The 25,178-nt window shown below is 47.0% G+C and overlaps 1 long non-coding RNA gene across 3 annotated transcripts in view; it reads left to right on the top strand.

Moving 5' to 3' along the window:
- Positions 1–25,178, top strand: part of LOC311623180 — a 285,875-nt gene that overhangs the window by 10,882 nt on the left and 249,815 nt on the right. For 2 of the 3 annotated variants that reach the window (XR_014795109.1, XR_014795110.1), the window contains exon 1: positions 5,954–6,230. The exons of the other annotated variant lie outside the window; for it this stretch is intronic. This is a non-coding gene — a long non-coding RNA (uncharacterized lncRNA). Of the gene's footprint in view, positions 1–5,953; positions 6,231–25,178 lie in introns of those variants that run through there. 3 annotated transcript variants of the gene reach the window in all.

The raw sequence follows: 25,178 nt of genomic DNA, 5'->3' as shown, positions 1-25,178 counted from the left end.
ATTGGTAGTAAGTTCTCTCGATTTTTGTTGGTTTGAAGATGACTTTCTTTCACCTCATATTTAAAGTCTTGGATAAAATTCTGATTGCCACTTACACTGTCTCAGCACATTAAAGGTGCCCTTCTGGTTCCCATTGTGGCTGCTGAAGAGTGTGCGGTCCCTCTCACTGTAGTTTCTTCGTTATTGACCTGTATTTGTCTCTGGCCCTCTAATTTCACTATGATGTAAATAGGTGTGAATATATTTCTCTTTATCTGTCTTGGGATATCCAAACCCAGAATTTGGTGTCTTACAATAATTTGAAAAAAATTCTCAGAGGGCCAGCACTAGTGTGAGGCCAGAGAGGTTCCTGGGACACCAAATTTAAGGAGATAGTTATTCCTGATTTTGGGAAAATACAGGGTTAGCCCTTTTATACTTTAGGCACCACACTCTATTTCTGGTTCTGACTCTACAAATACCTCCTCTTCCTTATTCTTTCTTTATTTTCTTCTATAAATATATACACTGAGTGGCCAGATTATTATGATCTCTTAACGCATAAAAATCTGGCCATTCAATATATATCCTATATAATAAAAGGCTAATGTTCAAATTGTCCCCTCCACCAGGAATTTGACCAGAAGGCAGGCTGGCCAACTGCCCATGTCCCCTCCCCCTGTCCAGGCCGGTCAGACCCCACTCATGCATGAATTCATGCACAAGGCCTCTAATATATATATCAGAGATTATAATAATCTGGCCATTCAGTGTATTAGACCATCTTATTTTATCTTCCAATATCACATATGTAACTCTTCATAATTTTTATCTTTGTATCTCTGGATCACTTTATAGATTTCTTTATATCTATCCTCCAATAAACAAATTATGCTTTTAATAGTATTTAATCTGCTATTTAACCTATTTTAGCTTTTATTTTATTTTTTTCAAATTCCAGGGGTCTTCAAACTATGGCCCGCGGGCCACATGCGGCCCGCAGAGGAGTCTGATCCGGCCCGCCAGGTTTTTTGGGCAGTGAGCGCAGCCGAGGTGTTACAGTAGGAATTAGTAGTTCATATAGTCCGGCCCTCCAGCTCTCTGAGGGACCATGATCTGGCCCCCACTTTAAAAAGTTTGAGGACCCCTGGAGCTGTCGTGGGCACTCACTTATGTTCCAGAGTTCTTTCTCTCTCTTTTCCTTTCTTTCTTTTTTCTTCTGTATATTCTGTACTTTTGTGCCTATTAAGCATTTTTAAAATCAAATTAGATATATTATTCATTATTTCAAATTATTTTCATTATTTAAGAACCTGAACCAATTCCTTTACATTCCCAAAGAAAGAGGTAGCATGGTATATAGTACAAAGAGTTTTGAGGCCAGACCATACTTAGTTTTTACTACATTTAATTTTTGCAAAAACCCTATGATATGGGTACCATTTTTATCTGGTATCCCACCCTGTAACAGAACCAACTACTGAGGCCCCAAAATTCAGTATTTACCTAAATATAAATGCACAGAAAAATTTCATCTATTGGGAGCGGGGGACATAATAAAATTGAAACACTGGACAACAGACACAGTGAATGTAGAGTGCAGTGGAAGTTCTTTAATTGAGGAATGAAAGAAAGGGCAGAATAAAAGATGACTCCACATTTTTGAGTGGTGACCAGATGGATGGTGCTTTTAGAAATAAGGAACTCAGAGAGCTGAGTTTGTTTTCTGTTTTTTTGTTTAGTGCCTCGGTTTCTAATCTATAAAGCAAGGTGGTCAGATTGATCACCTTCAAATATTCTGTGATTTTGGACTTCTTGAGGTTTAGGAATTGGCCAAACAACTGAAAAGGTATTGCCTGGCAGGCAGTTGGAATTCAGAGCTGGAATCTGGGTGTGTGCAGGTCTCAGTGTGTGGCCATATTGACCTGAGTGGGAGATTGGGGAGGGAGGGATGATAGTAAGACAAGGAGGTGGATTTGTACAGGAAGATGGCATGTTTGCGGGTAATGACAGTGTCATACAACACAGTGGGTGTATTAGTTTGCTAGGGCTGCCATAATAAAAGACCTCAGATGAGGTGGCTTAGACAATAGAAGTTTATTTTCTCGTAATTCTGGAGTCTAGAAGTCTGAGATCAAAACGTTGACAGGGTTGAGGCCTCTCTCCTTGGCTTGTAGATGGGTTTCTCTGTCTCCACGTGATCTGCCTTCTGCTGATATCCTACTTTCCTCTTATAAGGACACCAGTGATATTGGATTAGGGTCCTTCTTAGTGACCTCATTAGTTACTTTGTAAAGACCCTATCTCCTAATATAGTTACACTCTGAGGTATAAGGGATTAGGATTTTAATATATAGATTTTGGTGGGGAACACAATTCAGCTTTTAACAGAAGGTAAGAGAATATGGGACCGAGAAAGGAGATGGGAGGACAACAGAACAGTCACCCAGAGAAGCCGAAGGGGAAGAAAGGTGCTGAGAGGTAGTGGGGACCAAGAATGGAGGAAAGGGCACCTGGATTGACAGTGGGAACTCCTGGGGATTACCTACAAGGAAGCCCGTTCCATAGAGAGGGGGAGGCCAGGCTTTCAGGTCTGAGGCATATGCAGCAGGTAGGAGAGTGGAGGGGCAGGCCAAGCAACAAGCTTTTGGTTTCACTTCCAGACACAGTAGATACCCCAGATACATACCGTATTTTCCTGAGTATAAGACGACTTTTGAACCGAAAAAAAGCCTGCTCAGGTTGGCCAGAGTCAGAGAGGCGGTCTATTAAAAAAGGAACTGGTGTTGCCTCGGAAGTGGGGGGTAGTCTTATACAGCGAATATAGGCCTAAACCTGTTTTAACTGTAAAATCAGGGGTGTCGTCTTATATGCCGGAGAATACGGTATTTATTGAATGGACACCCAAATTTCCTTTCCTCCCTCCTCCCATGTTCCATGGTCCTGGGGTTCACTTTCTTTTTAGGAACTCTGAGGTGAGGCTGCATTCCAGGACCTTGGCTCTGAGTTATTCATCTTATGTAGCTGGCTCTTGAGGACGCAGCAGGGAGAATAAAACATCTTTTCTCCTAGGAAGCCAGAGAAGAGAGGGGAGAGAGAGAGACCTCAGTGAAAAACAAACCGAACTACATTATCACTAAGCTACCACTGTTTTAAAGAACAGAATGGGGTGATATGAGGTTAGAGTTAAATGAAGAGGTGGTTCATTCACTGAAAAAAAAAAAAAAAAAAAAAAAAGTCTTAATTAAGCACCTACTCTGAATTGGGCACTGCACTAGGCAAAAGGGAGAGATCAGTGAAGAAAATATCAAAGCTTTATTGACGGCTTATGTAATGCCATGTCCTGTGTTGAGCACTTGGTGTACCTCCTGCTCTCAAGGACAGTGTAAGACAGGGACTGCGGTGCTGCTTTTGCTTTCCTTACAGGTAGAGGAATAGACCAGCTGAAGGTTAGGATGGTTTGCTAATCAATCTCTGCGGGTCCCAGAGCTGTAAGTAAGCAACTCTGGACACAGCCCAGGGGCACCTTTTTCCAGCCTAGCTTCCCTCGGGCCCCTGGGGCTCCGAAGGCCCAGGGTAGGGTAAGTGTTTGGCTTGGGGTCCTGCGTGAGTCAGGCTGAGCTGCCGATAAGCAGTCCCCAGTTCCTGCCATTCCATCCTGTCCTCGGCCTGAGAAAGGACACGGAGTGAAGAGGCGGATGTGGGCCGGAATAATAGTGCCGACTCACTGCCGATGAAAGCCCTGCGTGTGTTCCTCCTCCCAGCCGCCACCTGAAGCCTGTCTCAGCGACTGTCCTCATTGTCACGTCGACATCCCTCCTGGCCCCCTGAAAACAGCTGGGATTGTGTCTCATGAACTAAAAACGTGTTTCCTTCCTCCTTGGAGGCTTTCTCAGGGCTACCTGAGAACACAGCTGGGTTCTGCAATCCTATAGCTCAACGCTTGGGATTTCCTCTCTGCTTCCAGAGAAGGGGAGGAACGTGGGTTCTGTTGGGCGGGCTCCTGAGAAAGCAGTCCAGTGACCTCTTTCTTCTATTTTGAGGTCAGAGGGAAGGTGCTCGTGCTTCTGACCAGTGAGTCAGTGAGTCCAGGGACTGAATGCTGTGTGTGGGTAATGACTGTCTCTCATGCCACACAGGGAGTTCTCCATCCGGAGCTAGAACCGAATTTGAAGAATCACCCCCAGTCTGCTCTGGCAATCAAGAGCCTTACAGACTTAAGTGGTCCCAGAGATATAGATGCAGGGATGCTGCTCACAGTGTTGTAACAACCGCCATGCCCATCTGTGAGGGGTCGATGAAACCAATGGTAGTTGCTCTCCACAGAAGAAATCTAAGTTGCCATTAAACAGTGTGTGGCAGATCTATCAGGTTTGGATATAGAAAGGTGTTCAAGATTGATGAAGTGCATAAAACAAGCCATAGGAAAGTGTATATGTATGCATATATTTCCCCTCCCCCCTCCCTCCATCCTCACCAGACGATATGTTTTCCATTGATTTTTGTAGCAAGAGGGAAGGGAGAGAGAAACATCAGTATGAGAGAGAAAGAAACATAGATATGAGAGAAACATCGATAAGAGAAACATTGATAGGTTGCCTCCCTTACATGTCCTGACCAGGGATCAAACCCACAACCTTTTGGTGTAAGGGACAGAGTCACAGGCAGGGCTGTGTATGTTTATTTGTGTGGCCATGGACACTGTATGGAAACATACAAGAGAAACTGTAAGATTGGAGGTTTGGGTGAGGGGTGAGTGAGACCTTTGCTCTTCACTTTACACTCTTCTGTGCTTTCCTTTTAAAACAATGAGCATGTATTGCTTTTATAATACAATGATAATGATAAAGAAAAAGTGGAAGAAAAAAAAGCTTAAGAAGCCTCACAAACAAAAGGTCCCAACCCAAACAATTCAGCATTGAACCCAGGGGTGCTGAGGGCGGGAGTGATGATTATGGGCCTGAGATGCCCTTGCATAATGGAACTTGCCCCTAGCCACTACTGCAAAGATATGCTTTGACCAGCTACGGGTGGACACGGAAGTCAGGAGTGGAAGAAAGTCACTGTTTGCAAGGCTGACTCAGTGACAGAAAGTCTAAAACAAAACCAAGGCCAGAATTCAACTCCCAAGAACAGGGATTGGAGTCTTTTATAACAATAGCTAACAAACATATATCAATTACGTACCATGTATCAAAGCAATGTGCAAATTGCCTGACTTAGCATTATCCCTTTTAATCTTCACAGCAACCCTATGAAGTAACTGTTATTATTCCAGTTATACAGATGAGGATACAGAAGCTCAAAGGGTCCAAATTACTTGCCCAAATATACACAGCAATTGCTGGGACTGGGATTTACCCAGGTCTGTCTATTTCTGAAAGCAGCTGAATATTATTATATGTTGAACTCAAAGAATCCCCTTAGGTGCAAGAACAGGACATCCTTACAGTTATTTTTTAAAAAATATATTTTTATTGATCTCAGAGAGGAAGGGAGAGGGAGAGAGAGACAGAAACATTGATGATGAGAAAGAACCACTGATCAGCTGCCTCCAGCACTCTCCCCATTGGGGACGGAGCTCGCAACCCAGGCATGTGCCCTTGACTGGGATCAAACTTGGGACCCCTCAGTCTGCAGGCTGATGCTCTATCCACTGAGCCAAACCAGCCAGGGCAACATCTTTACAGTTTTGCCATCCATGAGCTGCCAGGTTTATAGAGGAAAACCACAATAACCTATGTAGACTGTGTAGTGGCTTATATAAGGTACCCATCGGGATTTAATTGGGCTGGAAAGATGATAAGTACTATTTGGATTTTAAGTTGGGAAGATCAGCAAGGCTTGAAGTTGTCGGTGAAGGCATCTTGGAGGAGGAAAGATTTAAACCAGGTCTGGAAGGATGGATTGAATTAAGAGAGGGGTGGGGAGAACATTCCAGAGAAGAGATTGCACAAATTGTGTAGAAGTCTGCTCGGAGACAGTGGAACATCTTGCCTCATCAGAGTGAGTTGTGTGTGTGCGATAAGTGAGCTGGTGTGTGTAGGGAGGGAAAAACAGAGTGTTAGGAGCCATTCTGAAGGTTGAGAAATATCGATAGCAGGGAAGTAGTGACTTAATGTGGAAAGAAATGAAGAGCCTCTAAAGATGTTTTGGCTGTTGAAGAGACACTATGAAAAGTGATGCTACAGAAAGATTCATCTACAGAGGAGTCCAAGTGACTTGGAGAGAGGACAGAGCCACGTGAGAACGTAGGTGTGGGTGATTGGGGCCTCCGTGGGGGTACTAGCAAGAAGAACGGAAAAGGAGGCTCTGTGTGAAAGTTGTTATAAAGGGAGAGGAGGCTCTAAGGAAATGATGATAGAAAAGAAACAGACTACGATGAAGAGGGCCCAAGCCAAATAATTCTTGGGCTTCAAATCCAGGTGTCCACAGGAGGGAAGGCCTGTATCTGGAACAGGGAATTGGAAGAGGGTCCTGGTTTTCTGTTGAGGTTAAATGGGAAGAAATGATGAATTGAGTTTTCACTTCAAACTACTCATTTCCCAAGCTGGTAAGACAGCTTAGGGACTTTTTCTCCCTTGGCTTTCTTGGTGGTATAATGCATAGAACTCCCTTTGGACCAGTTCATTCATTCATCAGCTCTTTATTAAGCTGTCATTATGGTCTAGTTGTTAGGAACACAACAGTGAGCTGGGCAGACCTGGTCCCTGTCCCCATGGAAAGCAAATATTGAACAAGAAAATTACAAGGATTTTCTATACTCCTAGTATCAAGAAGGCATTTCTTTCCCCAGACTAATCCTGTTCTTTACCCCCAGACCCAGAGCATGCATTCGTCAAACTTTTTATTAACAATTGTATCTTGTAATAAAAAAACCCCCAAAAACAAATCATTACAACCATTAATTTATTCCTTTGTTCTACAAGTATTTACTGAGTGGCATAACAGGCTCTGTATTTTTAGCCCTCAAACTCACAAACTAGTAAAGGACACAAAATAAACAGGTAATGACAATAGAGTGTATTGAGGAGGTAAGCCCCAGGTGTTGTGGGAACAAATATGAGGGATATCTACCCAGCAGGGGGGCTGTGCAGGGAAGTTTTCCTGACAAGAATAATGAGGTGTTAGCTACATTAGGGCAGGGGTGGGCAAGAGGTATGTATTCCATGCAAAAGGATATTTCTAGTTTAAAGACCTGGATGCTGGAGAGACCTAGGCTTGTTGAGGAATGCTTTACAACCTAGAATTTTATACCTAGGAAAACTACCAATTAAAATGTGGAAAAGAAGAATAAAGGAAAGACATGTTCAGATATGCAAGGTCTCAAAAAATGTATCTCCTCCAAGGAAGCTAGTGGAGGACCTGCAACAACAAAACAGGAGTAAATCCAGAAAGTAGACACCATAGGAGCAACTGCATGGAGTTCAGGTAGGCAGGGCTGGATCAAAAAGTGTTCTAGCCCTGGCCAACGTGGATCAGTTGGTTGGTTGGAGTGACTTCTGGTGCACCAGAAGGTGTTGGGTTAAATTCCCAGTTGGGGCATATGTCCAGGTTTTGTGTTCAGTACCTGGTCATGGCAGGAGGCAACTGATCAATGTTTCTCTCATATTAATGTCTCTCTCTCTCTCTCTCTCTTCTTCTCTCTAAAAATAAATTTAATTTTTTATAGCATTTTATAGATAGTGATCTGTTCATAAAAACACTAACAGAATGATATTCTAAATAGTGATTTTTTTTTTTTTCAAGCTTTGAATCTTAGGACCCTTTTGAGCAGCATTGTGATTGGCTTCAAACAGAAACCATAGTTTCTGTTTTTCATATTTTGTGCGCTCCTTCTGCTGAGTTTTAAAGAGTTTGGAAAAACCTAAAAACGTGTATCACTGCTACTTAAGCATCCTTGTGCAATTTGGTGGGGCCCTCAGGGTCAAGAGGTTGTAGGAATATTTTTGTTGCCAATTTTTCCTTTCATTGGTTTTTGGAGAAGAAGGAAGGGAGAGAAAAACTTTGATGTGAGTGAGAGAGATACATTGATTGTTTGCCTCCCAGAAGCACCTCAACTGGAATCAAACCTGTGACCTTGCAGTGCACAGGACAACATTCCACCCAACTGAGCCACATGGGCCAGGGGGAGGTTGTAGGAATTTTAAGGCCTATTTAAGTGGCCATAGGGCTATGAATGGTTTTGGAGCAACGTCCTGTGGGAGAGGGGAGAGTGGTACAGGGAGGAAACAAGGCCCAGCTACTAAATTTCAGCAGGACTCTACTAGTCACTCCTCCTTCAGTATCAAAGATGATCCCTAGAAGAACATTTCTACCAGAGCAGATCTGCTTATCAATTAAGTGGCCAAACTGCCTTCCCCAATGACTTCCAAAAAATAAAAATTTAAAATACAGGCAAGGGGTGGGGGAAACACAGCATGATCGTAGCTCTTCTCCTGCCGAACTTTGTCACAGTAGGAATAAGGTAGGGTGTGTGTGTGTGTGTGTGTGTGTATGTGTGTGTGTGTGTGTGTGTGTGTGTGAGAGAGAGAGAGAGAGAGAGAGAGAGAGAGAGAGAGAGAGAGAGAGAGAAAGGGAGGGAGAGGGGAGGTGGGTGGAGAAAGGGAGAGAGAGAGGTTGCTCAGTGGGCTCAGGAGAAATTTATGGGTATGTTATATTTTAGCAAATCATGGTGGAAGCCTGAGCAGGGATCGGGTGTTCCCTAACTCTGAAGCCAAGGAGTACCTTTTACAATATTTATGGGTTCAGCAGACAGATTGTTATTTTCTTTTTCATACCTGTGTCCCAAGTGCAATGATAAAAGATCAGCTCAGAAACCAAGCAGCATGTTATGGTGTTTCCTGGTTTTGCTGGCCATGAAAAGGGTGGTCCCCAGTTCCTCATCAGCTGGGAGAAACCCTTCCCCACCCTCTCCTGACCAATCTCTTTGTCTGCCACTAAGCAAGTGAATTTTAAATGCCACTCTAAAGTTGGCTGGTGACCTGGAAAATTCCTTTTGCTTTGTTATGCTGCTAATGGCCCATCAGTTTAAGCCTCCTACCCTAGAAACTTTCTTTCTCCTAACAAGACAGAGGAAGGCAGGAGCATAAGTTAAAACATGAAAGAAAGGATTCCTATTTCTAAGGGAATTTGAAAGACTCGAAGATGGCCAGGCCTAGAGGAATGGAAGGAAGGAATATCAATTGTCTTGATCTATCTGTACAGCAGCCAGCACACTGGCCTACATATGGAGAGTCTTACTGAATAACTTTAGTTGAAGGTGATAATTTTTGAATGCAGTAATAGCTCAATCTTGCAAAATTTTGGTGGACACACATCTTCTGAAAAATCTATAATTGTGGAGGCCAAGAGTCAAAATTATGTTTGAACTGTGTTATGTAAGTGTGTGAATGCTGATGAACCAAAATACTCAGTCACCTACCTTATTCTCATTAAGGCTTGGTGAATATCTGCCTTGGGTCTTGCTATACATAGTTAGTTAGCAAATCAACAATTACTATTGACTGTGTGTGCCAGATTCAAGGTTCAAGACTTCCTGAATTGTCCCATTTAACTCTCACCAAAAAAAACCAAAAAAACCTCTACCAGGTAGGTACTATTATTATTCCCATTTTAGAGCAGACGAAACTGAGGCTTAGAGAAGGTGGTGGAGCTGAGAGGCCACCTCAGACCTCTTAGCTCATGCTCTTCACCAGGACGTCATGCTCTTTATAAACTACAAAGATCTAGGAAAACATAAATAAGAGGAAATACAGAGTGGCCCAACAATTCCTCCCTAGAGCATGACAGTTCACCTTGTGCCAGCCACGTAGGCCATGGATTTATCAGGTCCTTGCTGGTGGAGACAATTCTGCATACAGGGTGGGGCCCAAGTAAGTTTACAGTTGTTCAGATGGAAAATAATACAGTAAGTGATACAAGAATAAACTCTGTGTTTCTCGTCCTCACAACTGGAAACTTACTTTTGCCCCACCCTGTATAATGTTATAAGTGGACCCTGTGCCCCTAGTTTTTGAGATTTCTGGAATAAGGTCCTGACTGTAAGACACTATTATTTCTCTTGAAGTCTAGATCTGTCAGATCCTTCTCCCAGCTTCCAGAATAGCATGTAGACACACAGAAAAGTCAGGGCCTTGGAATACTAATGCCACTCCCTCCACCCACCTCTCCTGCCAAGGAGCACCTCTGGCAATTTTTCCTCTCAAACGAGCTCTGTCGTTTCTTGCATCAATTGCAGCTGGCAGCTCTCAAATCCGTCTTCTGTGGGACACGCGCTGACTAGAGGGGAAGCCGCTGACCAGGCAGGAGACTGCCCCTGGACTGGCTCACCGAGGAGAAAGCAACTGTGGAGGAGCCATGGGACCAGCTGGGACAATCTGCAAAGGCAGAATTGCTAGGAGTGTGCCCTGGAGAGAGTTCCCAGGGCCCCGGGTGGGCTTTATACTTCCTCTTTTAATGTTTGTTTTTGTTACGTACTTATAGTAGAAGTACTTTTATGTTTAAAGAATTTAATACGTGATCGCTGTCCTTATACAGAGAAAGTAAAAGTTTACAACACACTCCAGCTCTGTGTCCCTCTCCCTGCCCCCATGTATCTTCCCAGTCATCACTAGTAATAGTTTGGAGTCTGTCCTTCCACATGACTGTACTGGTTTCTTCCCTTCCATGAATGTGTGTGTGTGTGTGTGTTTGTGTGTGTGTGTGTGTGTTTGTGTGTGTGTGTGTGTGTGTGTGTGTGATCCTACTATGTACCTTGTATATCAACTGGCATCTTTCTAGTCTGTCCATGCAGCTTTCTTCTTCTTTTTAACAGCAGCATAGTATTCCACTGTAAGAATAGAGCATCTTCCCTGCTTTGACAAGTCTTTTACTTTCCTGGGGAACCTGTTTCAGCCCCCATTTGCCATGTCCTCCTCTGGGTCCTGCCTCAGGGAACTACTTGCTCAAATGTGAAGATAGTAAAAGGTGCAAAGGGCAGTAGTGGGCCCCAGACAGAAGAGTGTGTGGATCGGTGAGTACATTCTATCCTGGCCATACCGGGGTGTACAGCAATTTCTCGCCTCCTGGCCCTGCCAAGTGATTTCTTCCATCTTGTTAAGGCTGAACTGCACATTTGCCCCGACTGGATAGCTCAGTTGTTTAGAGTGTCATCCCAATGTGCCAAGGTTGCAGGTTCAATCCCTGGTTAGGACACATACAAGGACCAATCAAATAAATGAATAGAACAACTAATCAATGTTTCTCTCTCTCCCTCTCCCTCTCCCTCTTTCCCCCTTCACCTAACAATCAGTAAATTTAAAAAAAAATTAAAGACGCACACAAACACACATTTTATGGGGATCATCTTTGAAAATGACCAAGGCCAATGCAGAGAAACATAAAAGGCTGTCTTCTTAGAGTTACCCTCTCATTTGGGACTGCACTGTGAGCATGCACACTTTGGGGCTGTGAGAAGGCCCAGGAGTCACCCAGGACAGTTGCCTGCCTCCATCCAAGATGTCTGAGCAGCCCAGACCTAATAACACACCGCACCCTCTTCTCCGGGGAGCTACTCCGTGTGACTAACAGCTCTCTTAGTAGCAAATTGCTCCTTGTCATTGGAAAGGGACCCCAGCTTAGAGCATTCAGGCAAGACCTCTTATTAGCTGTATGCTCTTGACCAAATTCTGTATCCTCTTTGTACTCAGTTTCCTCATCCATAAAATGGGGAAAATAATAATTTAGGGGTTTTCATTGTAACTTAAATATAAACATATATATCGATAGCACATTTGGTGTATGATATAAGATGCTAAGTGCACAATGATGTGACTGATTACTATACTCTGAATCCAAATAGCTCTCGGGTGCTTTAAAACCACACTTTAGAGGTCACTGAGGTCACTGCTTCTTGACCCTGGCTGTACACTAAACTCACCCAGGGATCCTTATAAAAATGCCAGTGCCCAGCGTCTGATTCGGTTAGCCTGATGTGGGTGCAGGGGTTGGTGCTTTTGCAAACCTACCAGGGTAATTCTAATTCACCCGGGGTTGAGAATAACTGAGTTTCTCTCAGGGTTCTCATTTTCCAGATGGGAAACTGTGAGGCCTAGAGAGTGCCCTGGTCATTGCAGCCACAGCAGAAGGGCCCAGGTTTGTCTTATCCTGGATGCCAACCTCCCAGGCATGTCCTCATGAAAGAAACTTGTCCCCAGGGTGGCCTTCAGATGGTCCTGGCTTCCAGTAGCTTTTCTAATAATAGGGCTGGCACGTCACCCTGCAGGTCCCAATCAGATGGTCACTGGCTCCGAGAGGTCTCCCTATAGAAAGCCCCTGTTGCTATGTAATGTGACATTTTTCATCCTAGCGCTTATAGCGTGTGCAATAATTCTGTGCGTTCGTTCATTTTATTTTCAGAATTTAAGCCCCTGGGAGTAGGGGCCGTGCCTGTCTTGTTCCTGCTATACTGGGCCTAGAATGGTGACCAGTGCTTAGTAAAAAAAAAAAAAAAAAAAAAAATACTCATTAAGTGACTGAATGAAATCCCAGGAGGGCAGTTGAATATTTTTTATTTTTCTGGTCTTAGCCATCTGATTCTCATTACTCCCACAGCTCGGGAAGCCTCTCTCTGCTTCGGCGTTTTTATAAACCTCATGTGCGTACATCGACATTTTAGCCATAAATCCAGAATCTTGGGGGCTTGGAAAATTCGAGGCGAGGGGATTCGGAAAAAGGGATTTAAAAAAACACACTCAACTATCCGGAGGTCCGAGGCGGGGGTGGGGGGAGTGGAGGGGTGAGGGGAGGGGGGGCTGCCCTAGGGCTGGGGATTGGAAGGGGAAGCGCCGGCGGGAGATGGCCCCGGGCTGCTCCATCCATCAGGGGCGCCCCCCCCTCCTCCCGCCCCCGGGGTGCGGGGCGGGGAGCCGGCGGGGGTGCAGGGGGGGCGCCGCGGGGGCCGGAACGCGCTGCGATCCGGGTCGTGGCCAGAGGGCGGCTCGGCCCGCCGCCTCCGCATTCCGGCCGCGCGCTCCCCGGAGGTGGCGCCTTGGGGAGGCTGCGATTTTTTTTTTCTTTTTCTTTCTTTTTTTTTTTTTTTTTTTTTTTGAGCCGCGGGGGAGTGGTGGCGGGGGAGGTGGGGGGGTTGCAAGGCGGGGGCCTGTGTGTGTGTCCCTTTAAGAGCCGGAGCGCTTCCCCCGCCTCGCAGGCGCCCGGAGCCTCACAAAAGAACAGGATGTTGTTGATTTGTCACCAAACCACAGAGAGGAAATGATTGTAAATTTCCTTTAAACATCCCCACCGCGCTCCGGCCGCCCCCGCTTCCGCCTCCGCCGCCCCCGCCGGGCCCGGCGCAGCGGGGACTCGCGCTCCCGCGGGGCGCCCGCTCCCGGCCCCCCGGCCCCGGCGGCCAGGCCACGGGCCCCCGCCGGCACCGGGGCGCCTGCCGGGGGAGCCCCCCGCCCCCCACGCGCCCCCGATCGCGTTCCAGTTGCTTTCTTCTGATTATTTTTCCAACAGCTGCGGCGCAGCGAGGGCCTCGGCTCGTGTGGACCTGCGCGCCCGGGCGCTTCCCCGCCCGGCCCGGCCCGGCCCGGCCCGGCCCCCCGGGAACGAATGGAACCCGCTTGCCCGCGTCCCGGCTCCGCGGCTGGTGTGCGCCGGCCCCCTGCAGCCCCCTAACCTCGCCGCAGAGGCTGTGGCCTTAGCTCCGGTGTCCTTGGGGAAACCAAGGCCCAGGGAGGTTACACAAGTAGCCAAAAGTCACCAGCTCCTGGAACCCCCCCTGGTAGCCACTTTACCCCAAATTTGGTTCACCCCAGAATTTAGGCTTGTAACAATACTGCTGGGGGGACCTATTCTGAATCCCCAATCGTCAGAAGTGACCGCTGGCACTGGGAAGTCCAAAGCCTGGGCAGTTACTTAATGGGGAGCGCTCCCCTGCCCCTTCCAGCCAGGCACCCTTCCTTCAGGAGCTGCCTGGGTCTCAGTTTCACCTGTCTTTTTGCAGCATTCCTCACCCCACACCCTCACCCCCATCCCCGTTGCTTTGTAAGGTTTCTGGAAGCCTTTGGTGGAGTGAATATCCTTTCTCAACCTGCAGTCTGCTCTGTGGTCTGGAAGGACCGCCTTTGCCGTGCAGTGTTCTTTCGGAGAACTGAATGCTTGTGATTGGGCTTGGCACTGCGTTTAGCCCCCTTCTTCCATTTAATCCCTGCAATCGCGCCATGAGACAGGCGTCACCATTCCCCGTAGTGCACAGCCGAGGAATGAGGTCCAGAGGGCTTGGGGAACCGGACCAGCTCACACAGCGTAAGTGGAAGCCCAGGCCTCAGTGAGTCACCGCATTCTGGCTACTGGTGCTGTCCCTCTTTTAGGACGAACTTTCAATCTGATGATGAGGCAGTGAAGGGAGGGCAGGATATTTTTGTTGGTTCTTGGTCACCTCCAACTCCAGGGAGCTCTGGACCAGATCCCATTTTCTGAATAAAAAGAGCCTAAGTGGCTGACACGCTCGGGCTGGAATCTTCTCTTTTTGGAGACTTTTGAGGTCCTGATTGGCTTGGAGGATGAGGAAGACCTGACTTGGAGTCTTCCGTTCTTTCCACTGTGCTTGAATGGAAAAATGGGCCCCTTTGAAAAGCTATCTGGTGCTGGATTACTAGCGCTGAGCAGTCCCCTTCTTTTTCAAGAACCTTAGTTCCAAGCTGGTGAGGTGGATGGGGGTAGGGCAGGGAGGATGTGTGCCTCTGGATATCCTCAAGTGTCATCAGACGATCAGTGCACTCACATCCCTGCTATGTGCCATGCACTGTGCCAGGTGTCCTATCTGCACTTTCTCATTTGATCCTTAGGAGGATCCTGAGAGGTGAAAAGTTGGCTCGTACAGATGGCATGATGGAACTGGGATTTGCATCTCTCCTCCCAGCATCCCCTATGTCTGTGCAAGAGGAAGTCACCCAGAAGCCCCAGAAAGGCAGTGTCTGCCTTCAGTCAGTGCAGAAAGCCAAGAGGGTCCTCGATGCTGGAGGATTTTGGCTCCTTTGTGCTGCAGCTGTCTGCATTTCCTCAACCGTGAGCGCATTTGTTGATGGATTTCCAGGGCGGCTGCGGTATCTCCACCTGTCCTTTTCACTTTTATAGATTGCCAGTCACTGGGGCATCCAGGTCCTGAGTGCTTGGGAGGGAAAGCCATCTGCCTAATTGTTTCCATTCCCCAGATGAGGAGCACAGGGTACCATCATGCTGAGTGGCTGGTCTGAGCAGGCTAGCTGGAGGCAGGGGCCCGGGCCTCCACCACCACGCAGTGCAGGGGAAGCAGGAACCAGAGGGCGGGCCCTCTGATGTCTCTTGGCCTCAGTTGCCTACCCTGGGAGGAACCGGTTTACCTGGTCTCTGGCAGCTCCTGCCTTTTCATTCATTTACTATTTACTAAACAGCTGCTAGATGCCAGGCACTTTTGTATAGAGGCTGGGCATACAGTAGTCAACAAAACAAACTTCTTGGAGTTTACTTTTTAGGTGAAGAAGACAAAAACATTTAAACAAAATGTGAAGTACACACTGAGTGGCCAGATTATTGTGATCTCTGAACGCATAATAATCTGGCCACTCAGTATATATCCTATATAATAAAAGGCTAATAGGCAAATTGTCCCCTCCAAGGGCCAGGAGTTCGACCAGCAGGCAGGCCGGCCAACTGCCCATGTCCCCTACCCCTGGCCAGGCTGGCCGGATCCCACCCATGCACGAATTCATGCACCAGGCCTCTTAAAAAAATTAATTAAAACACACACACACACACACACACACACACACACAGTGAGTGGCCAGATTACTATGTGTTCAGAGATCATAATAATCTGGCCACTCAGTGTATATAAAATGCCATGTAGTGCCTCCTGCTATGGAGAAAAACAGAACATGGGTGAGTGTGTGTGTGTGTGTGTGTGTGTGTGTGTGTGTGGAGGGAAGCTTAGCATTTTGTTTTATTTAGGGTGGTAAGGGAAGGCTCACTGATGAGGTGGCATTTGAGAAGGAAGGGAAAGCGCTAGCCACATCACTTTCTGAAGGTTTCCTTCAGGCGGTTGGAATGGCAAAAAGGCTAGGAGATGGGAGCGTGTTACGTCGCATTTACAGCATGTCAGGCATTGTGCTAAGTGCTTTATATTTTATATTTAATTCTGTTATTGCTGTATTTTATTTGAAGAAGCCACGGCTCAGAGAGGTTAAGTGATTTGCCTAAAGGCCACACAGCTAGCAGGTAGTGCAGGTGAAATTAAAATGCTAGTCTTACCCATCATGCTGCTTCTCACTGAGGGATTCTCCTTTTGGTGTTTAGTTCATGGACTTGGTTCTTTTGATTTCTTGGGGATTAAGTGTCAACAGTGGCTAGGTAACTCCAGGTCCCTGAGTTGCATGGTTTAGGGGAGAGAGCGCTGAGCTGAAGTTCCTCTTTGTGAGTGGAAGGAGGTAATATGTTTGATGCTGGAGAACCCCATGTTGTGTTTATGGCACAAGGGGGAAAACACCTTCAGATTAATGTAAACAAGAGAGATGGGAGAACGGGGCAGCCTGGATCCCTCTGCCCCCCCTCCTTCGTTTTAATTTCCCCATGATGGGCCCAACACAGCAGGTTGTATTATACAGCGATAATTAAAACACTTGGATTAGTGAGCTGAGATTTATAGAGCAAACAGGAGCCAGAGGAGAGAACGACAGTCATCTCTTTTATTTGCAGGCAGATATCCAAATTGCCACTGGCTTCCTTTTTCCCCCCTGACACTATCACCTACTCTGCTTAATTAGATCTCCCCCCCCCCCCATATCATTTCCAAACTCCCCTGCTCCGCCTGCTGCTCAGCAGAGTTTGTGAAGCCACATGCCGAACCCTTCCCACGGCCCAGGGAAGATGATTCAGAGAAACATGGCAAACAAAATGCAGAGACCTTTGCGTCAGGCTGGCGAGCCCTCCCTCTGCCTGTCCATCAGCATCCTGCGCCAGGATGGGCCACAGAGAGGAAGCTCCCAGCTCCCCAGCTCCCCTCGGTGTCTCACGAAACTCCCACTTCCTTGTGGGCTCCAGAGTGAATTCCCCAAGCAGGAGACTGCCCCCATGCCCATTCCAAAACCACATGGAGTTAAGTCATGGCCCCAGATATTGGAGGAATATTTTACTCTGTTCTAAGTATCATTCTAGACTGAAGGGGATGAGGGGACTGAGACGAACAAACAACTGCCAAAATTTACAGTCTAGTAGACAGGACAGTTGGAAACAGTTGATGAGAATTTTTTTTTTTTTTGGCCAAAATTCATTGCTTGATAAATATTTATTGAGTACTTACTTTGTGGCAGGCATTGTTGTAGGCACTGAGGGGACACCACAGTGACGAGACAGCCCCCCAAACCTCTGCCTGCGTGGATTTATAGGCTACTTGGATTGGGGGGAGGGACGGGGTAGTAAATTCCTAGTTTAAAGAGTGTGAGAAGCCTGAGAACGGATGGAGAAAAATTAAGTGGGGAAGGTGGTGAGAGAATGCTGGGGCTCGCTATTTTAAAATGGAGTCAGTGAGAGAAAAAAATGAACAAAAAACAGAAGAAATAAAAGGAAGTTGCGAAGGCATTCTAGTTAGTGGAGACTGACAGATCTGATTAGTTGGAATCTGAGCTTTGACCCCTACTATCTATGTTAACTTTAAGTTTATGTTGTCATCGGGTCTGAACTTTATTTTCCTCATCTGTAAAGTGGGGCTAGCCATAGACACTTAAAAAGGGATTCAAGGAGGAAAAGATACATAAGATACGTGTTTAATTAGGGCTCCGTGAATGTTAGCAGTTATTAGTAATTAGAAAAGGGTAATGGGGGGCCAAAGGAGGGACTAATGACTGATGGAAAAAAGGGTTATTATCAATGTCACCTTTTCTTTTCCAGTAATCCCAGTTTGCCCTTACAAGGAGAAGACAGGAGCCGGAATTAAGATCGGAGAGGATTTAGATAATGGCTTGTGGTTTGTGAGACTGGGTGGGAGTGAGGGAACTGTCAGTATTTTGCATTCTCTTTCAAAAATTATTTTTGACAGGCTTTGTGTTCACTCTTTTGTTGTAGCCACAGCCAGCCGGGCTGGGAGGCCGGGGCTGCCCACTTGACAAACCAGGAAACCAGGCACAGGATGTAAGTGCCCGGCCAAGGTCACCTCCAGTCTCCAGTGGAGATGTCCTGCTGCTCTAGAGATGAGTCATCCCGGAGCGCGGCTCCCGGGGTGAAATCACAAAGGAAGGAAGGCTGGGATTTATTGCAGGCTGCCCGGGAAGTTTCCTGTTCTTGAGAATCTCATAAACAGTAACGCTTCCACCTGAGGGGCCTGATTCTTCCAAGGTCAGCCTCCTGAGGAGCCCCAGCCCTGCCAATAATACCCCCCCCCCAAAAAAAAAAAAGAGTCGGTCTGATTTGGGGTATTAGGAAGCCTTGGGCATACACAGAGGAGACAGAAAGGAGAAGAAAAGAAAGCGAAGAGTGGTTGAGAACTTGGCATCTGGGCTCAGGCAGGTCTGGGTTTGGTGGTTCTGCCACTTAGCGGCTTGGTCAAGTCACGGTAACCTTTTCTGGGCCTCACTTGCCTCATTTGCAATGTGGAGGAGGAAGAGACTTTATTCTCAAGATTCCTTCCGCTGGTCTAAAAATGGGGATTTCCCCCTGCCCTCTTCCTGAGAGGCTCAAAGACAGAAAGGGAAAAGGAGGTATGCTGGACATTCTGGGCTTCAGAGGGGAGGGGGGAAGGGAGGTCATTGGAGGACAGTCAGAGGAGCAGATGTTTAGTAACTAGAAGTTGGCCCTGCCCTACAGATAGGCCAAAACAAAGTTATCTCTGATAATCTCTTATTATGGGAAAGGCCCCTTATTCAAATTTCTCTAGGCAGTTGGGGGTGGGGAGGCAGAAGTTTCTCAAGCCTGCAGAGAGGACCATTGCCTTTAACTCAAAACCATCCCAAAACCAATACCCCAGAGGCAGGTCCTGAGGTGACTCTTCAGCCCCTCCAGTTAGGTGAATGGAACTTAAAAGTTGCTGGGAAAGTGAAATAAGATGGTGTTTAGCCCAGGGCCTGGAAGTAGGAGGCCCTTAGTAATGTGACCTGCTATTGGAGAAGGAAAGGGGTCTTCCTGGGTAAAGGAATGGGGGTGAGAGGATCCCCAGGTTACTGCCTCCCTTCCCCCGCATTTAGATGAGGTCTTTCTTGATAAAGCTCATTGTATTTGAGGCATTTAGAGTCAGCCACACGGTAGATGAGGTAGATGAGACGTTAACCTCTAGGAGTTTAGGCTGGGATCAGCAGAACAGGAGCCATCATCAATGTCTTCCCAACCTTGCTCTTACACCAAGGAGAAGGCGTCATGGCCTCATGGTTCAGTGGGCACAGCACCTGGGAGGGTCCCCCTGAAGTTCCCTTCTCTGGCTCAGACCCATTGTTCATCCTGTATGTGAACTCCATATAATGAAAATAATTGAGCCTGTCTCCACTGATAACTGTCCCACCCCAGTCATCTGCCTTTGATCGAACGAACCATGCCTGCTGCAAATGGCCCTGCTGGAGCCTGGTTCCTAAACCCAGGCCGTGGGAACTCACCAGCTAGGTGCACTGTGGTTTTTTTTATTTTTTTTTTTTAATTTTTATTTTTTTTAAAATATATTTTATTGATTTTTCACAGAGAGGAAGAGAGAAAGATAGAGAGTTAGAAACATCGATGAGAGAGAATCATCGATCAGCTGCCTCTTGCACACCCCCTACTGGGGATGTGCCTGCAACCAAGGTACATGCCCTTGCCCGGAATCGAACCCGGGACCTTTCAGTCCGCAGGCCGATGCTCTATCCACTGAGCCAAACCGGTCCCGGCTCACTGTGGTTTTTTTTTTTTTAAATTGATTTAGAGGGAGTGAGAGAGAGACTTGATTTGTTGTTCCACTTACTTATGCATTCATTGGTTGATGCTTGTATGTGCCCTGACCGATCAACCCTAGCGTAGGGAGATGATGCTCTCTAACCAACTGAGCTACCTGGCAGGCTCTTTGTCTTTTACTTTTTTAAACTTCTCCTGAGGATATGTTTTTCATTGACTCTAGAGCAGTGGTTCTCCATCTTTCCAATGCCGAGACCCTTTAATACAGTTCCTCATGTTGTGGTGACCCCCAACCTTAAAATTATTTTCGTTGCTACTTCATAACTGTAATTTCGCTACTGTTATGAATCGTAATGTAAATATCTGTGTTTTCCGATGGTCTTAGGTGACCCTGCTAGTGGTTCTCAACCTGTGGGTCTCGTCCCAAAGGTTGAGAAGCGCTGCTGTAGAGCCTAAGACCTTTTGAGGTACACAGACGAGGAGTTTCTACCCCCATTTTACAGGTAAGGAAACTGAGTTGCCAGGAGGTCAGGAGACTTGCCAGAACCTATCTGATTCCTGGTACCTTCCTCTTCCATCAACCTTAGCGCTTGTTTCCCTCTGATTCATCGCATTCTGAGCATCATTCTTCCTGAGAAGCAGGGATGCTCCCCAGATAAACCTGTCTAGACTAGATTCAGATGCTCCAGCAGGGCAGGTGAGCCCTTTTCTAAAGAAAGGAGGAGTCGTTGGCGAGGAAGACCAGGGCTTGTTTCCTAAAAGCTTCCCTGGTAGGAAGTGGGGTTTTGTGACCTGTTGGCCCATCAGGGAGATGGTGGCTGACGTCGCTTCTTTAGATCTTCAAGATGTAGAGGGCGCAGCCTCTGCCAGGGGAAGGGCTGCTGGGAGCACCTTTTCGGGCCCAAGCAGTGGTCACTGCACAGTTCTCTTTCTCAGTAGAAAGACCCAAGTCCCCTGAAAGGGCATTTGCAAACAGCACCGAGCTCTTAGAATGACAAGACAGTTTTAAAAGAGAAAATCTAAAATACCATTTATGTCAGCTGGGCAGCTTATCAATATAAAGTGAGCATTAAGTTTCATTTTGTGAGTAGACTTTTTTTTGAGGGGGGGGCGCTGTTAAAAATTTATATATCTTTGCAGTTGAAACCATTTCCACATTTACAATGGAAACACACACACACACACTCATGCCAAAAAACAAGGCTCATAAAACGTTCTGTAACTACCAGAAAAGGAGTAACTGGAAATGCAAATCTGTGGTAATATCTTTGTATATTAGCAGATTCTTTAACCTCTGGAATCGTGTGTTGTGGATTCAGTCTGCTGTTTCATTCGCTTAGCGTATTCTTTTACTTTATGCCTTTTCCAGTCTCTGTTTATTGGCTCTCTCTCTGAGCCAAGCCTGTGCAGCCCACCTTGGATTCTTACATCTCCCCTTTGAAGTCAGGGCTCTGTGGGCTCATTTCCTGAGCGCTGTAAGAACTGCTCCCCTAGAGTTTTGCAACATGGGGACCCTGGAGGTGTGATGACCTAGCTCTAAAGGTTCCCTAGCAGAAACTTAGTGGCAGAGGCAGGATTTGAATCTAGGTCTCTATGACCCACACTGCTTTGCCTTAAATTAGCAAATCTTTGCTGCGAGGCGTTCTATCATGAAGGCACATGGAAGAAAATGCCAAGATGAGTCAGACTGTTCCCCCTCTTCAAGGAACCAGCCATCTGGGGTGGGCTGGGGCCATCCTTCATTGTATGGAACACGCATTAATTTGTAATCCTGGAAATAACTGTGATCCAAGAGGTCAAGTGACTGACTCAAGGTCAGATAGCCATGACATGCTAAGACTTTTATTAGGTGGCGGTTGCTGGAAGCCCTCAGCAGGCTGAGACACTTATGTGGACCACCGCATTCCTACATGACAGGCAGGCGAAGGTCAGGGCTGCCCTTCAAGGTCACACAGAGGCCGGGGACTCAAATGGTCTGTACTCAGGGCTCTCAGATGGAGTGGAGGTTCCACAGTAGATGTACCCCTGAAAGCTGTCTCCAGGCTCCTGGGCCCATGGCCTTCCACGCAAAAAGACTCATTGGCTCATCCATTTCTCCCTGTGGGGGAGCGGTCTCTGCTTTGGCAAGCTGACTCAGGAGACCTCCCATCCCCAAATACTGTCCAGGAGGACAGAGGCCACCGAGGGCCCACTGAGTTGAGCTGTGCTGTACAGAGATACTTACTTGCTTTAGGCTGCACAGCCAGGGAAGGCCTGGACGGGCAGTGGAGGGAGGAGGCTGAGAATTGCTCTTTGCTCTCAGAGAGCAGTGGGCCCCACTGCCTCTGAGCTTCGTGACCCCTGGCAGCCTATCCTCTCAGCTGGGCAGTGGCATCAGGGTACGCTGACTCCTAGTTTGGGGAGGCGAGGGGAGAAATGGCTGAGCCCGTTGTTGGACTCCCTGTTCTGCATGTGTCTTTCCTTCCTGCTCCCTCCTTGCCTCTCTTCCCTCTTAATTCCTGGCTGGTTAATAAGCCCTGAAGAGCTCCCCTGCCGCCTTCACATCTGCAGCGACAGCCTGTCCCTTTCCCACACTCCAGGCTTCCTGGCCAGGCCCTGCCATGCACGGAGCTCACTGGAGCCGCGCACATTAAGAGGGAAAACACGTGGGGGCTGCCCCGGAACATTCCGGGAGGGCATCCAGGGTGGCTCTTCTGCATTTGGTTTTTATTTAAAAAATATATATATTTTATTGATTTTTTTACAGAGAGGAAGGGAGAGGGATAAAGAGTGAGAAACTGATCAGCTGCCTCTTGCACACCTCCATCTGGAGATGTTCCCGAAACCAAGGTACATGCCCTTGACCGGAGTCGAACCTGGGACCTTTCAGTCTGCAGGCCAACACCCTATCCACTGAGCCAAACCGATTAGGGCTGCACTTGGTTTTAGAGTCATCCAGCCTGAGTGCTCATCCTGGCCTCGGCCACATTGGCTGTGTGACCTAGGGCTTGTTGTTGAACCTCTCTGTGCCTCTGTTTCCATACCTGCGGCCCGGGGATGGGGACGGTCTTGATCACCTCATAGAGATGCAGGGGCGATTAAACGCAGCCATTCCTCAGAGCCCTGGCACAGTGCGCTGCAGGAACTGCCATCCAAAGCAAACACTAAAGGCAGCTGGAACTTCAGGCGTCGGAGCCCACCTCTTCAGTTTTACACTCATCTGTAAATAAAACAATAAAAAATAACGTTTATTGATCGCTTACCCTGTGCCAGGCATCCTGCCAAAAGCTTTTCCTATATTAACCTGTTTCACAATGTGTGTCTCCCTCCCAGCCCCCGCTCCCTGCACGGAGGCAGCCACTGTGACCAGCACTCTGGGTCTTTAGTGATGTCCTCTGTGCCTGTACAGATAGTTCCGTCTCATTCTACCCCTTCCGCTTTAATCTGAGGAGACACAGGAAGTTGTAATGATAGTTCTTCTGTGTGGAGGGCCTCCTGCTCCCAGCAGGGATTTTGAATCGCTGCTGAGACTCTGCAGAATGAGCCGTCTGCATTGTGTAGAATAATGCTCCAAGCTTTAGTTTACCTTGGTGGGCTGGCTGGGGATGAAATGAGATGATCCATGGAGAGGGACTTTTCAGAGTTCCTGGCACATCCTATCTGCTCCGGAGATGGTGGCTAGAGGGGACAGGGAAGGTTTTATGGGTGCCCGGAGCTGTACAATTTGAGGGCTGTCTTTAAGAGAGAGATTGCAAAATTATAAAGCCAATATTAGGAATGGAAGTGAATATTTATTTAGAAGGAGAAAGGTACTCCAACAATTTATCCAATTTGGAAAGCCAGCCAATAACTCTGACACGGAAGAATAGTAGAATGTTTTAAGTAATAAATTTCCTGACACCCCTCTATCATACTTCTTATTCCTACATTTTCTGGATTCATACTCGTTAATCACTTCTTTCCATGATCATGGTTTTATAAATAACTTTTAATAGAGAGAATCTAAGAAATCCTGCTTTTGGATCAACAATTGTTTTTTATTATTGGCAGCTTAGATGCAGAAAATGAGCAAATTCACACAGGTATACACACTATTTGTAGTGTTACTCCATGCTCATGTTTCATAAACAGGAATTTTGGTAAATACTATTTTATACTATTCCCATGAAAAAGGCGGGAAAAAGCATCTATGATCGTTACCATTCTATGCATTCAGTATATTTCTGACAGAAGAGAGCTCCATTTTGACTAGAGGGACTGAATTTTCCACTTACAACTCTCCAGGCCAGTGATTGGAAGCATCTCTCACGGGCTGGCCTCTGCCCTCCTTCTGAACCGGTCTCCTGCCCTGCCACATGGTAGGATACGCTCATGCGGTGATTCCACTGCCATGTGGCATCAGGAACTGGGTGGCGGGCGCTGGGGACCAGAGTTCTCCTGGGAGCTGTGCCTGCTCTGGGGGGTTAACTGGCACTCATCAGGCGTGGAGGTGACTGAACCACATAAATATATCCCTCTAGACTCAGACGCAATGTCCCACCAAGTTGACTTCCACATGAGCTGTCCCTGAATGCCTGAGGCCACCCTAGCATCACAGAGCAGTAGGGCAGGAGGGACACGGGTGAGCAGAGACTGTGCCCTTTCCAGTTGTGGTTAGGACTTGACGTTAGCAGCCCAGCCAGTGTTGCTCAGTGGTTGAGCGTCGACCTATGAACCAGGAGGTCACTGTTCCATTCCTAGTCTGGGCACATGCCCGGGTTGTAAATTCAATCCCCAGTGAGGGGCGTACAAGAGGCAGCCAATCAGTGATTCTCTCTCATCATTGATGTTTCTATCTCTCTCTCCCTCTCCTTCCCTCTCTCTGAAATCAATTTAAAAATAAATAACAAACAAACAAATAAATAAGACTTGACATTAGCAAAGCTTAGAGAAACCCAAGACCAGTTTCTTTCCAGGCTCCTCCCAGAGCCTCGGAAGGGGTGGTCAGGGTAGGCTCTGAAGGCTCAGCTGTGGGAGAGTCTCGGTGCCTCGGGTCAGCTGTGGTCAGTGTCCGAGAGAGAGAGAGAGAGAGAGAGAGAGAGAGAGAGAGAGAGAGAGAGAGAGCGAGAGAGAGCCATGCAGCCCCTTCAGGAGCTGTGTGACCCTGTTGATGTATTCATTCCCTCAGAAATCTGGGTCCCTCAGTAGTAAGTGTGACACTTGCCTAGTGTCTTCCTCACTGGAAATGTAGACTCCACAAAGGCAGGCAAGGTCTCTCTCTCTCTCTCTTTTTTTAATATATATATATAGTATATATTTTATTGATTTTTTACAGAAGAAGAGAGAGGGATAGAGAGTTAGAAACATCG

Source organism: Pipistrellus hanaki, assembly GCF_964339955.1.
Source record: "Pipistrellus hanaki genome assembly, chromosome: 5".
In the NCBI taxonomy this organism is placed as follows: domain Eukaryota; kingdom Metazoa; phylum Chordata; class Mammalia; order Chiroptera; family Vespertilionidae; genus Pipistrellus; species Pipistrellus hanaki.
Note: the sequence above shows the minus strand (reverse complement) of the source record. Positions and strands in the feature narration are given on the sequence as shown.